Consider the following 16,813-nt stretch of genomic DNA (forward strand, 5'->3'; position numbering starts at 1 on the left):
AAGCTTTTCTATTGTAATCACGGGTTTATTATTCAGATATTTCGTGTGTACAGAGGTGTTTCAGTGTTGTTGTGAGCAGATATGAACCAGGAAGTGTTCACGAACCATGTGACACAATCTGACGCTGTCTGGTTTTGGGACTGTCACAGCTCGAGTACACGGAAGCAAACACACAGAGACAGCGTTGGGAGAAGCTATTTATCATCAGATCGCGTAAATCAGTGGAAAATGAATAGAAATTATGATTCTGTCTGAAGAAATATGAAGTAAACATCAGTAAATATATCCATATATCTCCGCTGATATTCATCTTTGGTCTATAAATCCTTATTGACGCGGTTCAATGAGTCTGTGAACACAAATAAACCGCTGCTGATGTGACTGAATATGAATGAGTGGTGAATTTCTGTTCAAAATGTGGCATACGGATTTATTATTTTGCACTCCTGACATAAATTACTAAATAACTGTCACTGCAACAATGTTTTATCAAAACAAGCTAGAGTCTTTAAACTTTCAATTGATGCACAGTTTGTCCAGATCAAGTAAGAGAGTGATGTTTAACGTGCTGTGAAAGTGAAACAATAATAAACTGGGGCCGTCTGCAATGCTTGAACGCAAAGGGGTTAAAAAATCTTCAGGTTTAATATGCAGAGCGAAAAGAGAACAGTCCAGCATGTAGCAATAATTATTATTAACTCTGTTATTATTCTTGATTTTTCAAACTACTGACAAGGTATCTTTATTTCATACCCGCAGGTAAATTTGTTTTGCAAATAGAAGAATTCGGTCATCCACAATAAAACATAAAAACATAAAACAGACATAAAACAGGCTACACCATGACACATACACATCCTCTATCCAAGTTAACTATGAAATACTAAAACATCTATCTTACTCATATTATTTAAAAATTAAATTGCCACTGGAACAAGAGTATTTCTGTACCGTCTAGTCTTCCATCTTGAAGCCACAAACCGACGATCAGAGGGAAGTAACTGAAAGTCTTTCCTTAAGGGATGCGACCGATCATTCAAGATAACACTTGCTTTCCGGTGCAGCTGATTTGTATAAATATTTCCTGAATTTCGTTGATTTACTCCAATTATCCTACTTTCCCATTTAACAATTTGGTTTAAGGAGTTCTTATTCTTCACTGACAGGCTTCCATACCACACCACAATGGAAAATGAAATAATAGATTCAATAAAAGTATAATAAAACAAAGTCAGCATGTGTCTATCAATGTTAAATTTAGCAAGTTTCCTAAGGCCACTCAAATGTTGATGACCCTTTTTGCAGACCATTTCACAATTCAACTCAAATGACAGTTTTGGATTTTTGAAATTTTAAATTATGCCTTTACTGTGTGACCAAAAATTTTGTATTTTCTGTTTCAGCAGTTTGATCATGCTGGAGCCTCATGCGCACATATTCATTGGAAACAGTTGCCATCCATGCCATCTCAGGAACCACACTTCAATGGTTTGAGTCTTACCAATCAGATAGGTCCTTCAAAGCATCTTGGAGAGGTGAGGTGTCCAAGACACAACATCTAACTACTGGGGTGCCTCAGGGCTCAGTTCTTGGACCACTTCTCTTCTCTGTCTACATGGCATCATTAGGTTCTGTCATTCAGAAACATGGCTTTTCATACCACTGCTATGCTGATGACACTCAACTCTACCTCTCATTCCATCCTGATGATCCGACGGTAGCTACTCGCATCTCATCTTGTCTAACAGACATTTCTTGCTGGATGATGGACCATCACCTTCAACTCAACCTGGCCAAGACAGAACTGCTTGTGATTCCAGCAAACCCATCGTTTCATCACAATTTCACCATCAAGTTAGGCACATCAACTTCAAAAACAGCCAGAAGCCTTGGATTTAGGGTTGATGATCAGCTGACTTTCTCAGACCACATTGCTAAAACCGTCCGATCCTGCAGATTTGCTTTATTCAACATCAAGAAGATCAGGCCGTTTCTTTCGGAACATGCTGCACAACTCCTTGTTCATGCTCTTGTTCTGTCCAGGCTGGACTATTGCAATGCCCTCTTGGCAGGTCTTCCAGCCAGTTCTATCAAACCTTTACAATTAATCCAGAACGCGGCAGCAAGAATAATTTTTAATGAGCCAAAAAGACTACACATCACATCTCGGTTTATCAATTTGCACTGGCTACCAATAGCTGCTCACATAAAATTCAAGGCATTGATGTTTGCCTACAAAACTACCACTGGCTCTGCACCCATTTACCTAAATTTGTTACTTCAGACTTATGTGCCCTCTAGAAGGTTGCGTTCTGCAAGTGAACGTCGCTTGATTGTGCCATCCCAAAGAAGCACAAAGTCACTTTTACAGACTTTTAAATTAAATGTTCCCTCCTGGTGGAATGACCTCCCCAACTCAATCCGAGCAGCTGACTCCTTAGCCATCTTCAGGAATTGGCTTAAAACCCATCTCTTCCATCTTTATTTGACCCTCTAACTTTAGCACTCACTATTCTAATTCTATTCTTTAAAAAAAAAAATCAAAATACCTTTCTAATCTTTTTGTATTCTATTTTATTTTCATTTATTATGCAATTGTGTGTGTGTGTGTGTGTGTATGTGTATATATATATATATATATAATATATATAAGTAAAGACCTCTAACACTAGCTTGCTCTATTCTTTTTCTATTCTGTTTTCTTTTTATTTATTATATTATTTAAAAGCCCATGCTATGTGTACTGAGTTGAGTTTACTGAGACTTGTTATAATACTTAGGGTGTGCTCACACTAGCCAGTTTCAACCGTGCCCGAGTGCGTTTGACCACCAAAGCGCGGTTCGTTTGACTAGTGTGAGTGCTCTGTACCGTGCCCGGGCGCGGCTCGATTGGCCAGCCCTGGCCCGCTTGGAAGAGGTGGGCCAGAGCACGGTTCAGTTGGACTCGGGCACGGTTCGCATGCAGTGTGAGCGCTAACCGTGCTGGAGCACGGAACAGGACGCGTGGCGTCACGGTTTTGCGACGCTCCAAAAGCTCAGCTGGTACCTTGCAAACCTCCTCATACGAGCAGCACGATTACGTGAACATTTTCGCGCCACTAAGGCGACACATCTGTTTAACAGGCTGTGAGAGGGCTGTGGACCAAACGACACAAAATTATCCACAAAGAAAACAGAGCGATGGACTCCATTGTGTTCAGAGAGCGCCGCTTTTCCTGTTTATCCCGAAACCGCCGCGCACCATAATGACGTAAGCGTGCTCCGGCACGAATGCTGAAACCCTCCTATGTGAGTGCAGGCCAGAGGGGGAGTGGGGAGGGGGGACAATCGTACTCGGGCCCGGTTCATGGCAACTGTGCCTAGTGTGAGTACACCCTTATATATCATTGCTCTTTTTGTTGTTTTTGATTGCTTCCACTGTCCTAATTTGTAAGTCGCTTTGGATAAAAGCGTCTGCTAAATGAATAAATGTTAATGTAATGTATATTTTTTAAATTCTTGTTCTGCTCTGATAAATTTGGTAAATTTAAAGGATTTGTTGTAAAGTGAAGGCAACTAAAAATATCCTGTTGGCACATTAAAACATTATTAGGCTAGTCATTATTATTTCTGAATGTAATAAAATGCAACTTATACATGACTTATATTTTTTTTTCTCACAAACTTAATTTTTAGCGTGTAAAAAAAACCAGCAAATGAAAATAGGAGATTAATCGGTTAAAATTTGTTACTGTGGGTTAACAGTAATTATAATTATTATATACTTAGCAACAGAGGCTAGGCCTAATCTAGGCTATCCAGGTTTTTTCCTTCTTGAAATGAAAATGACTTTGTGCAACACATTCACTTCATGCACGGTGCAGATCCGCCTTCTGCGTTGCTGATCTGTGGACGATTAAAAAAATGTTTATATAAAAGGTTGTTGTCCCATTTTATACAGGAATTGTTCATTTAAAAAAAAAAAAAACGAATTATATTGTTAGTTCTAATTATATTGTCAACACAAGTTAATTTAGGCTATTTAACATGCACTGTGACAATTTACCTGTATTAACATATAAACTTCCTGAGATTTTAAAGTCAGTTTAATAGTATTAAAGTTCAAGTTAAATAAAGGTTTTAATTTCTTAAATTATTTTTATGAATTAATAATAGGTTATCAGGTTTATTCTTGTAGAAAATACGTTTTTATTCTTTAAGAAAAGGAAAAAATAAGGGACAATCCAAATATTTGTCATATTTGTTTTGCTTCACCTATTTATGTAGGCTACAATTATTCAAAAATGTATAATAAAATTAAAAAGTACCACCGGCCTGAGTAAATTTGACCATTATAAAATTGTGATTTTAAAGGTTAGTGATTGTGAATGCTACGTTCACAAATAACAATGATTTTTGTAAAATAAGTGTGGCGCCCCCCTAATTCTACAACGGACTACGCCACCCCTTGAGTTTAGCTGGCATCTAGTGTCAGAGCAAGGAGAACTCTGCCCCAATAAAAGGTACAAACACAGGTTCGTAGAAAAGTATAAAAATACAATCTTTAATAAATAGTTGAAGGTGTTGGTTGGCCTAAATGTAAACAAAAATAAATAAGTCAAACAAAATAAATATAACTAGAAGTCAACAAATCATCAGAATGGGAGCCAGTAGAGCGGTTTGAGAAAGCACTAAGAGAAGGCCAAGTTCTCACTACCACCAGTGGACAGAGGCACAGAGCCTTATAAGTAGTACACACTAGAACTCAACGTCTACACACCGCAAACTCACCGCACTAATAAGTATGGTTAAGAGACATTAAGGTTCACACTACACAGCACTGCAAATGTCTTAAGAGAAAAAAAAAAAGAAAAGGAAAAGAACAAAAACCCACTTTACAGTGAAGTCTCTTACACTACCCTGGCTCCACCCACACAGAGGTTGTTTACAAAAAAAATTATAAAAAAAAATAAACAAAAGAATTAGGAATAAATGAAATACAAATGAAAAAAAAAAAAGTAAATAAAACCACTCTAGCCTGTGACATACAATTCATACACTCACATACAATAACATATCGCCAAAAGGCTAGAGGAAAAAAACAAACAGCAAAAGAAATGAAAATAGAATAATATATACTATAAGCAGCACCACACAATCAAATCACACAATATGGAGAACAGCAGCCAGCAACTCAGGTGTAGCTGTACAGGTCTGTAAGCACAACCACACCATTAAGAATATTTGTTTGATCATGATTCACGTTCAATACAACTCACGTTTTAGATGTAATCTTCCCACATTACATGATAAAATAGCCTCAAACAAAGGTGGTCAATATTACATTGAACGGTCTTCATATACCAAGCATATAAAACAAATACCCTCCTATATGTTAAAACAACGAAGGGAAATTAAACATACCTGTCGTAGCATTAACAGTGAAATAGAAAGCACTAAATTGGATGTAAACATCCCACTGTAATCGTGGTATCCAGTCGACACTTGTTAACCACGGAAGTCGTTTGGCATTACTTTGCCATAGTTCGCTCGCCCATTCACGGTCTCACAGGGAAACAATGTTGCACCGCAGCTCAGTCAGCGTCGGCTCATCCGCTCACTATTAAAACAAACAGTCGCTTGGTAACTTAACCCCAGTGAAAACGCCAAACAAGGAAAACGCTTATGAACGTACCTGAACACTCAAACACAGCCCTTGAATCACTGGTTCACCACACCAGAACCAGCAGTAAATTGACACGGTTCCAGTCTAAGGACCCCAGGTGTCTATATATAAGCCGGCTTCAATCACATTAAGTGGTTTACTAAATACCTACTCCACCCCCAAATTAGTGATGTAATTAAACATGAAAGTAAAGCGTCAGGGAAAGAGAGTGAACTAAAGGATCCCAATCCTAACCCAGCCCACAGGCTACATTCGTATTAATTATCTATTGATAAATTGTTATTATTATGGTCTTGTGAAAATAATAATATGGGCTGCGAAAAAATAATGAATAAACAGAGTAGGGCTGCTGTGAATGCAGGAATGTTTCAATTCAGTAATATGACAACACACCGGCCCTCACGGCCAAAAAACAGACCGAATTCAGTTCAGCTGGAGGGGGTTGGGGGGTAGTTCTGTAGCCTATAGTTTGTGGGGGTTTATATAAATGTGTGAATCTCTTGGTCTTTCATATGCAGTGTCTTATGAGGGTTTCAAACTTGCAGAACAGGTTTAGATAGGACTCGTCATTTTGGTTTTTGGACAACTTTAAAGAAAGGTTTGGATCGACTTCAAATGTTGAGTACTGTATAGCGCAATATAGTTTATTAGTTATTATAGCTTAATTTCAGATGAAGTTGCCTTAACTCAATATTTTTTAGACTACAAAATATAAAGTATAACAGAATGTAGCCTATTCATAACCAATATATGGAACCATCTCTTTATGTTTTTCTAAATCCCAAACAGAGTCCATACATCAGTAAAGTATCTGTCTATGAACATTTTTTAAAGGTTATTTTAGATTTGGGAAATACACAAGCGTTACAGACATGACAAAAAAAAACATTTTGGAGCAGTGTTAATTTCAGTGACTACATATTTTCGTCATTATTTTCGTCACAAATATATTTTTGCGGATGAAAACAAAACGAAAACTAAAAAAGAAGTCACTGATGGAGACTAAAACTATGACTAAATTGATTGACATTATCATCAACGAATAAAGGACGAGACGAAAATAGACTGTGAGGAAAATCCAATCAGCAGACAAGGAGATGTGAGGAATGAACAAAAGAACCAATCGGCAAAACGGAACAGGCAAGACTGCATGAGAAGAGAACCAACCAGAGCCTGACTTATTGAGACATGAAGCGAAGGTATTCAGTCTTTGACTGAGCTCCCCGGAAGACGGCATTCGAAGAGACGATGTCCAAAAGAGCGACAAAATGTCCACAGCCAGGAGAAAAAGAAGGGGAGACTCTTGGGCTCACTTCACGTTTGAGGACGAACAAAACAAAACAAAGTGTAAAGCATGCAGAGGGGTCATTCGTGGCAAGAACACAACCAATTTGAAAAGACATTTACAGACGAGCCTCCCGGACATTTTTTCAAAGGTAAATTCACAACGATGTTCTTTTGTTTATTGAGCTAAACAAAATTGGAAGACTGCAGTGCATAGATGTTGTAGCATTAAATATTAAGAAACTGAAAAGTACTGTAAAATGGCCGCTCTCTCAAGTTAGATGAGAGCACCATACGAATACGTAAAATTATGCTACATACATTTGATTAATACTAAGGTTTAGTATATTTCATAATGTTCTACTTGTTGACAATATCACAAATATTTCTAGATTAGTCATGTATAACGTGACTGTTCACATCCTATCATTATACATACTAATCTAGCAATATTGTGTTTAAAGACTCTAGCTTCGATATTTGACCAATGTTTTGATAAAACATTGTTGCAGTGACAGTTATTTAGTATTTTATGTCAGGAGTGCAAAATAATAAATCCGTATTATGCCACATTTTGAATAGAAATTCACCACTCATTCATATTCAGTCATGTCAGCAGCGGTTTATTTGTGTTCACATAGACTCACTGAACAGCGTCAATAAGGATTCATTGACCAAAGATGCATATCCGCGGAGATATATGGATATATTTACTGATGTTTACTTCATATTTCTTCAGACAGAATCGTCATTTCTATTCATTTTCCACTGATTTACGCGATCTGATGATAAACAGCCTCTCCCAGCGATCTGTGTGTGTGTGCAGAGCTGTGTGCTCGTGTGTGTGTGTCAGTCAGACTCTGATTGGTCCTTTCCCCATGTCAATCTTAGAGTGTCATAACCGGACACCGCCACATCGTGTCACATGCTTCCTGTACACTTCCTCAGAGGTGGGTAGAGTACCCAAAAACTGTACTCAAGTAAAAGTAAAAGTACTTCTAGAAATATTTACTCAAGTAAAAGTAAAAGTACTAGTCTTGAATAGTTACTTGAGTAAGAGTAAAAGAGTATCGGATAAAAAATCTACTCAAGTAGTTAGTTACTAGTTACTTTGGGTCATATATACTGAGCCTATTTTTATTTAGATATATAGATAAAATGTATGTAATGTATGTGTGCGTGTATAAATGTATATATTTCATCAGCCTTTACTCCAATTTATGTAATTTATTATAAAACCCTGTCTGTTTACTTAATTAACAGATATAGGTGTCATGCCATAGCATATTTTTAATACGACTGACTTTATATTAAATGTGAATTTAACATTGAAAGTTAATGTGAGATAAATATTGCTACTAATCTTTCATTGTTCAGAAAGAGATCAAATAACATTTACATTATTAAAGATAATTTTCACTGACAGACTAGATTTCAATCACTCTCAGAAACTCCCATTAAAATCACTGAAACTGTTAACACTGTGAAATCAATATCTTAATTAAAGATTCGTACACACATGTGCACTTTGTTGTTTCTGCGAGAGAATTCGCCAGAAAGAGGTATTCAGTCAGGAGCGAGTGAAGGAAGCACCGGCATTTTAGCGATGACTCATCTGAACGCCTCTGATTGGCCAATGCTTTAATAAGCTCAAAAGAATCATGTGTGATTGGTTATAATGCGCAGCGCTGTATAAACGCATCTATCTCTGGCTCAGCGCCAGCAAGCAATCACAGATCTGAATTTAGCAGCTGATAATATGACTCGCTGAACGTACTTGCACCAGTGTGATTGTATTAAAATTAATAAAATCTTAATCGGCTATTTTTTGTCTTTTGGAAGCTGCATTCAACTTCACTCCCCTCTGTTATAAGCCACACACGTACAACAAACTAATGTCACAGTGGTATCGTGTACTGTAATCGAATGTAGCCCAAGTTATTACCTGTTAAACAGTAGACAGCACACGCGGTGTTCATCTAATAAGGATCTCCATCGCTAGCAAATAATAACCTTTGCAGATTTCAATTCAGTGCAGTTCCAGCCACGTTTTCAACGCTCTTTCTGTTCTTAAACGTTACAACTCCGAGTGAACCACTTCAGACGCTCAGCGCGTGCGGCAGGGAACTGAACGACTCATTCAAACTGATTCATGAACCAATTCACTCGTTTGCCAATTGGTTTGATCAAGCCTTTGAACAGAATTGACTCAAAAGAATGAATCATTCACAAATGGGCATCGCTCATTGCCCAGAGAAAAGTAGACGGCGCGTTTGGAATAAACTGAAGCATTATAACATTTATTGCATTAAGATAAAGTAACGAGAGGAGCGTCGCCCACAGTAACGAAGTAAAAGTACAGATTTTTCCCCAAAAATTTACTCAAGTAAGAGTATAAAGTACCCATCTTTAAATATACTCTGAAAAGTATTCGTTACCCCAAAAAATTACTCAAGTAAATGTAACGAAGTAAATGTAACTCGTTATACTACCCACCTCTGCACTCCTGCTAACTCCTGGTAGTTATCTGGCCAAAACAACACTGAAACACCTCTGTACACACAATATATATGAATAATAAACCCGCGATTACGATAGTAAAGCTTGGTATGAGATTTTCTTGAGATCTGGGGCGTTTTTATAAAAAAAATTGAAAATGTACATCTGAAATGCTAACTTGTGCAGCGATATAAAAGGCTATAAATAGCATATTTTTACAACAGTAACCGACCAAATTCCACCCCTGATCGCTAAAGGAAGTTATTAGAAACACTCGATCGGGGTTTAAAGTGTGTTTTGAGTAAAAGTGTACTAATAATTTCATAAATTGTCTGACGCAACTTGATGCTAACGTTAGCTCTAATGCTACTAATAGCAGGTGCATTTCTGTCACAATAATTCACGTAAGGTCGTAAGAAAATGTTTTGTTGTATTTTTATAGTAAGATTTTTGATAAATAAGGGGTAAATGCAAACAGAGACTGAAGTGAGATCGCTGCTTTGTGTCTTTTGTAAAGCCTGAAAAACCACAATAAAGGCTAATAAAGGTGGAATAAAAACAATAGAATAATGATAAAAGAATAATGCGGATTATGTGTCATACCTGGCGGAGGTGTGAAAGACTCGTTTGGTGAGAACAATAGAACAATGAATCTGGGAGTTTTCACAGCCAAACACACATATAGAGCACACATGAGTGTTTACATGTTTGATCTTACAGAGATGACAAGTGCCATAAATCAATCTGATTAGCCTTCTCTAAAAACACACATGACATAGCCTTAGAAAATATTTCATAAAATTCACAGTTTTACAGATTCGATTATGACATTTTTAATGAAGTTTTGGAAGACGTGTGGGTTTAGCTACACTGTGTTTTTAAACTCATATCCTACATCAACAATTTTTTAAATACATTTAAGAAATATTTTTAATATTTTTATGTTTGAGCTTATATATCTCTATTATCATAACAGTCTGAGTGATTCTGATTCCTGAACAGTAAACTTTGAAGTGTCAGCTTTGTGAACAAATGTTGATTATGTATCTAGTCAGAAAGAATCATGAGCAGAAACTTTTTTATTTTGGGTATGTCATTTCTGTCTCCATACCAAAAATGAGGGGTGACTGGTAAGGGGTTAAAACATACAATATTGCTAGACAAATGTAGCCTGGCCAGCCAGACTTACATCAAGATGTTTAGTCTGGAAACTCTCCATAGACGAGGCTTACTCCGAGGGGCGGGATAAACGGCTGTCTCTCAAAATCCCTCTGCACGCAATAGGAAAGCGCTACAACCAATCAGAGCAACGAAAAAGGTGACGTAGTCAGAGCGTATCCAGTCGGCAAAACTCCAAACACATCTTCCTTTTTTAAAAATGACTTAAGTGCCGTTCTTTGCTCTTTTCTTAAAGAGAAACTTAACTCCAAGTCCTCCAGAGTCGCGGCCAAAGCCGATTCAAAAGATCGTTGTTCGACAGCTGCAGCCACCATTCTTTGTTTTCAAGTGGCAGCTGTCGCAACTCTCTGTCGTCATATGTTAAGCCCGCCCCGCCTGCTCTATACACGACGTGATTGGCCTGACCCAATCTGGGTTTTTGCTGCTAGAAGGTGTATTGAGAGTTGCTAGACTGTACTCTAGGCTGTGAAATACATTTTGCTGCCGCTAGGGTGCCACTAGATTTCTAGGCTAAGACAAATGAATACCTTTTAAAATTTTGTTACATTTTTTTATCCACCTTGCTGCCAACTTATTAAATATTTACTTTTTTCACTCTTTTATTTGCGTTTAGTGCTTTAATATTTACTGCTTGCGCAAATAAAGTAATTGCAATGAATAAATAATATAAACGTATTTAAACTATTTTCCTTTTTATGTCACAGCTACAGAAGTCTCCTGATGAAGGCGGTGAACCAAGCGCAAAAAATGGAAAAAATGTCCAATCAAAACATTGCAGAAGCACTGTTAGGTACTACAAAGTACAAAAGCAATGCCAGAGAACAGCAAGTAGGCTATAGCAAATGGATTGGACGTTCAGGGTTACCACTGACTACAGTAGAAGATGAGGACTTTATACTCATGATAGAAACATTTGATAAGAAGCTGACAGTGCCAAAGAAAACAAAGATAAAAAATCTGATTGAAAAACACTATGAGGAAGAAATGACAAAGTATAAGAAATGACTGTGTGGTGCTCGTAAAGTGTCAATTGGAATTGACTTATGGACTAAAAAGGGACTGTCTGCATCATTCCTTGGCATAAGTTGTTGCTTTTTTGTGTTGATCAGAACACATCCTGCTCGCTCTTGAACAAGTTGCCCATCCACACACTGCCCAGTCCATTAAGGCCTGCGTGGATAAGTGCATGCAGGAATGGGGCATTTCAAATGACAAAATTGTGACTATAATAACGGACAATCGCAGCAATATGGTAGCAGCATTTAAACACAGTACTCAAGAAGAAGAGGCTAGCTCAGAAGATCAAGAGGAGTCCCCCCCAGGTGAAAGTGATTCAGAGGAGGAGACTGAAGACCATCGGTAAGCCACTTTTATTCATAATTTCATTTGACAGTAAGTTAATGTATTACCTCATTTACCTGATATGTATTTACTTTCTTTTTGGTAGCTATCAAAACAAGCAGATGGATATGGAAAGGATTTCCTTGATGTGGCTGATGACAGTATTAAGCAACTTTTTAAGCAGGCAGAGGGGTATGTGGTCCAGTGCACTCAGAGTCAAGATACTCACCCTGATGATGATATGGAGGAACTGAATGGACCAGAGCCTGACCCTGGACCACCATCCTCCTCCTCAAGGCAGCCAGTCTTCAGATTTCTGTCCAAATGCCTAGCAAAGCCTAAACCAAAGTCCTCCACATGTAGCATCAGGCAGCAACCAAGCAAGTATAAGGAGGAGCTCTCACAGCCCATTAGTTGTGATTCAGGAATCCAGTTTTGGCTTGGGAAATGTGACACATTTTATCACAGCTTGAAACAATTAGCATTAGATCTGTTAGCAATGCCGGCTTCGCAAGCTTTTGCAGAGAGAGTTTTCAGTGTCACAGGTGACCTAACCAGGGGAAAGCGTAACAGAGCAAAAGTCACTTTAGCACGAAGTGCTTTCTTGAAAATGAACAGAGGTAAATAAGTGTTAGTATTCTGTGGTTGAATTGCCAGCATTGTGGTAGGAAGAAATATGCCGTTCAGTGCACTTTAGATTCAAATTAAATATGTTTGCACTTATTGTTCAGCTCAGCTGTAAGCTTTAAGGTCCTGGACCTAACTTTATTTTCCTTTATTGATGGTGAATTGGCAGCTAGTTATTGTTTACATTACCATGACAGTGTTTGTTGCTGCATAAAAGCTTTTGAATTGAAATAAAGACAGAGTTGTGTTGAAATAAAGTTGAATTTGTGTTTTATATATTTTGGTTATGTCTAGTAAATCTAGTAAAGCAGGCAGAGGGGTATGTGGTCCAGTGCACTCAGAGTCAAGAGACTCACCTTGATGACTATATTTTCTGCAGTGTTTGTTGCTGCATAAAAGCTTTTGAATTGAAATAAAGACACCGTTGTTTTGAAATAAAGTTGAATTCGTGTTTTATATATTTTGGTTATGTCTAGTAAATCTTTTATTGATTTTAGTCTTTTTTTAGTCGACTAAAATACCAAGCAATTTTAGTCGACTAAAATAAGACTAAAATTAAAACAAATCAGATGACTAAAACTTGACTAAAACTAAAAAGAATTATAGTTAAAAGACTAAGACTAAAACTAATTAAAAGTTCTTTCTGTTTTTGGAGATATCTTTTTTTTTGTAGCCTATTTACAATGCACAAACCAGAAGCAACAATATCTGCAGAGAAGGGTTGGCCATTCTCAAAACATAAAATATAAATTATATTTAAATTTTTGTTTTTGTGTTTCAGAGGAAAAATCAATGTTAAGGCATCTCTCCATTATGGACCGTTCTGAAAGAAGAATTTATGCAAACGCTTATAAAATGCTTTAAAAACTTTCTAGTTACTAGTCGTTCATTTTTCATTATTCAACTAATCGCAGTTTTATATTAAACTTACATCTATAATCCATAATGAGCCTTAATATATTTTCCACGCTCAAGCGAATATGAATATTAATTCACATTTTGCATATCCATTACAACGTAAATTAATTTTTTACATGCAATTATCCAAAATAAAACCAAACAAGATTTGTAATGAAGATAAAACAAATAAGAATAAATTCTGCGTGTCGCACTCAGCACTCAGCATCACTTGCGCCGTGCAAATCTTGCACTCTGACATTTTACACACCAGCATTTAAATGCGGCTGCAATTTTATTATATGTAAGTAAAGAAGGCTCCCTTTAAAATCACTGAAGTTGTCAATTAAGTTTTTTTTAGATCGTGTGTATTTTGGTTATTATAATAAGAGAACTTGAGTTTAAACGTGAGGACATTTTATTAATCCATCCATTCTTTAGAGTTTCAATGATTTAGCTAAAACGTGCACGTTTAATTTACTCGTTTCTTGTTATAATTAGGCCTAAATAATGGGAGTGAAATTATACAGTGCCTCACGTTTATAAAATAAAGGAAATAATTCATAAAACATGCAACAATTTCTTAATCAGTGTGCAGATAAATATATTTTTCCTCATGAAGTTATCCGTCAGAATAAATGACAGGTGACAAATATAAAAAATGCATGTTGTTTAATTTAAGGAATTTTAAAATATAAATTCAAATATTGATCTACTGTATTTTCCGCACTATAAGGCGCACTTAAAAGCCTTCAATTTTCTCAAAAAATGACAGTGCGCTTTATAATCCGGTGTGCCTTATATATGGATCAAGGTGCTGTTTTGTTGACATTCCCTTTAGCACAGCTCCATCTAGTGGATGCATTACACAAACACAGTCAAACGTTTGACTGCAGTATCTTCTATTCTATGCGCCTTATAATCCGTGTGCCCTATATTTGAAAACAGTTCCAAAATAGGCCATTCATTGAAGGTGCACCTTATAATCCGGTGCGCCTTATAGTGCCGAAAATATGGTAACATATGAGAATATTGACATTTTGCATATTAATCCATGTAGCCTAGCTCACTAAAATAGGCTACCACTTTTAATGATCCAATGCAAAGTAAACCACAATTTCTTTTGAACAATATAATATAATTCATATAATATAAATAATACTGCACACCTATTAAATGTGTCAAATCTAAAATATGGTTTAATACGCTGTAGCTTAGAGAAAATATAATCACAGCCTCAGGCACAGGCTTGACATTTATTCTGCTTGAATTTGTTCTAAGAAATGTTCATAACTTTATAAGTACCAAACTTTCATCTGTGAATATTAAATATTTTAACTACAGTGTTTTTCTTTAATTTTCCCCGACTGCAGCCATCAAATGAAACACATCAGCGAGGCAAAACTGACGTCTATTTGCGAAAATGTGCTTTGATCGATTGTTTGATAACTTGTGCCACTCAGCACTAAAATGCACTTTGCAGATGCAGCGGCAGCGGTACGTGCGGCGCTAGAACCACTGTTTTGGTTGGCCATCTACTGTAGTTGAAACATTAACACATTAATTAAAATCATCTAATAATCATACAGTAGTTAACATGAACCCTTTGTAAGCGATGTATTATCTTTACAATAAACCAATTCTAATGATGTCACACAACTGATGTAGCATACTAGAATAAATCACGGTGCTGTAGCCTATACATTAAACGGCAGAACTTAGTCTATTCAGTAGACTAGGAGGAACTCCAACTCTTGAAAAGCAGACTTTCGCTAAGACATTTAGCCATGACAAAGATTTCTTCCGAGATGAGCGAAAAAATCAGGTCTTTGTGGAGAGCAGGGCACTTTCTTTTTGACATCAGGGCTTTCCTGTTGCAGTCAGGTGTGCATGTCTCTGACAACACTATAAAACGGCACTTGAGTCTTCGTCGTTGAACTCATGTGACTAAAAAACCAACTGTATTGAAAATGAGCAGGTACTATACAAGAGTGTTTTATTATTTATTATTGTCTATTGTTTAAGATTATATTATATACAATTGCAGTTGGCTGGATGGTAAAATAAAAATATTTTATATATATGTATAGTGCTGCCCTTAAACTTGTTGATGAAATGCTGCATGAGGATGAAGAGCGGTCTGCAAAAACATTCAGACAAACTTCAGTCCAGATTGCAATTACAAGTATCAACCTGCACAATCAGGAGATCAATAAAACAACTTGGATGGACATATGGAAAATCCAGGTAACGTTTCCATATGCAATTCTGGATAGGCTACTGTAGATTCATTTTCCATATTTTTTCTTATTATCTTAATTTGTATAATAGGACAGACAACAACAAGGCCCTGCATCTTAGTCAAGTTCAGCAGTGGTTATCTGTCCAAGAGACATTTGACAACATGATCTTTTCTGATGAAAGTTCTGATGAAGTGGCTTTGGAGCGCTTTTCTCTGATGTGCTACAAGAAAAGGGGTCGCCGGGTTGTGAAACCAAAAGCTATGCATCCTTTAAAGCTTCACATTTGGGGAGCCATATCCTGTCAGGGACCAGGACCAATAGTTCTGTTTGATGGTTAGTTCTACCCATTCAGTATAACTGAATCGGGGAAGTCGTGGCCTAATGGTTAGAGAGTCGGACTCCCAATCGAAAGGTTGTGAGTTCGAGCTCCAGGCCGGCAGGAATTGTGGGTGGGGGGAGTGCATGTACAGTTCTCTCTCCACCTTCAATACCACAACTTAGGTGCCCTTGAGCAAGGCATCGAACCCCCAACTGCTCCCCGGGCGCTGCAGCTTAAATGGCTGCCCACTGCTCCGGGTGTGTGCTCACAGTGTGTGTGTGTGTGTTCACTGCTCTGTGTGTGTGCACTTCGGATGGGTTAAATGCAGAGCACAAATTCTGAGTATGGGTCACCATACTTGGCTGAATGTCACGTCACTTATCACTTATTTGAGAGGCTGAGTTTGTAAACTTATAATTTAATCTTTGTACATTTTCAGGAACAATTATGGACAAGCATTTTTATCAAGAGAACATCATAAAATCTAATTTGGCGCCACACATAAGACAACACTTTAAAGGACCTCATCGCTTCTTCCAAGAAATTTTTTTACGAACTGTTGTGATCTTTTCTGATTTTAATGACTAAAAGTTGAATAAGCATTTTAATGTTTTTTTTTATTATTATAGTTATTAGTTATTTAGTTTTTTTTTTTTTTTACAGTCAATGTCCCGAAAACATACAACCGGGAGGTAGTATATTGCTGAGGAGGGGATCAACTGGGTGATTATTATTATTATTTATTATTTTATTTTTTAT

This window comes from Carassius carassius, chromosome 22 (assembly GCF_963082965.1).
Source record: "Carassius carassius chromosome 22, fCarCar2.1, whole genome shotgun sequence".
NCBI lineage: Eukaryota > Metazoa > Chordata > Actinopteri > Cypriniformes > Cyprinidae > Carassius > Carassius carassius.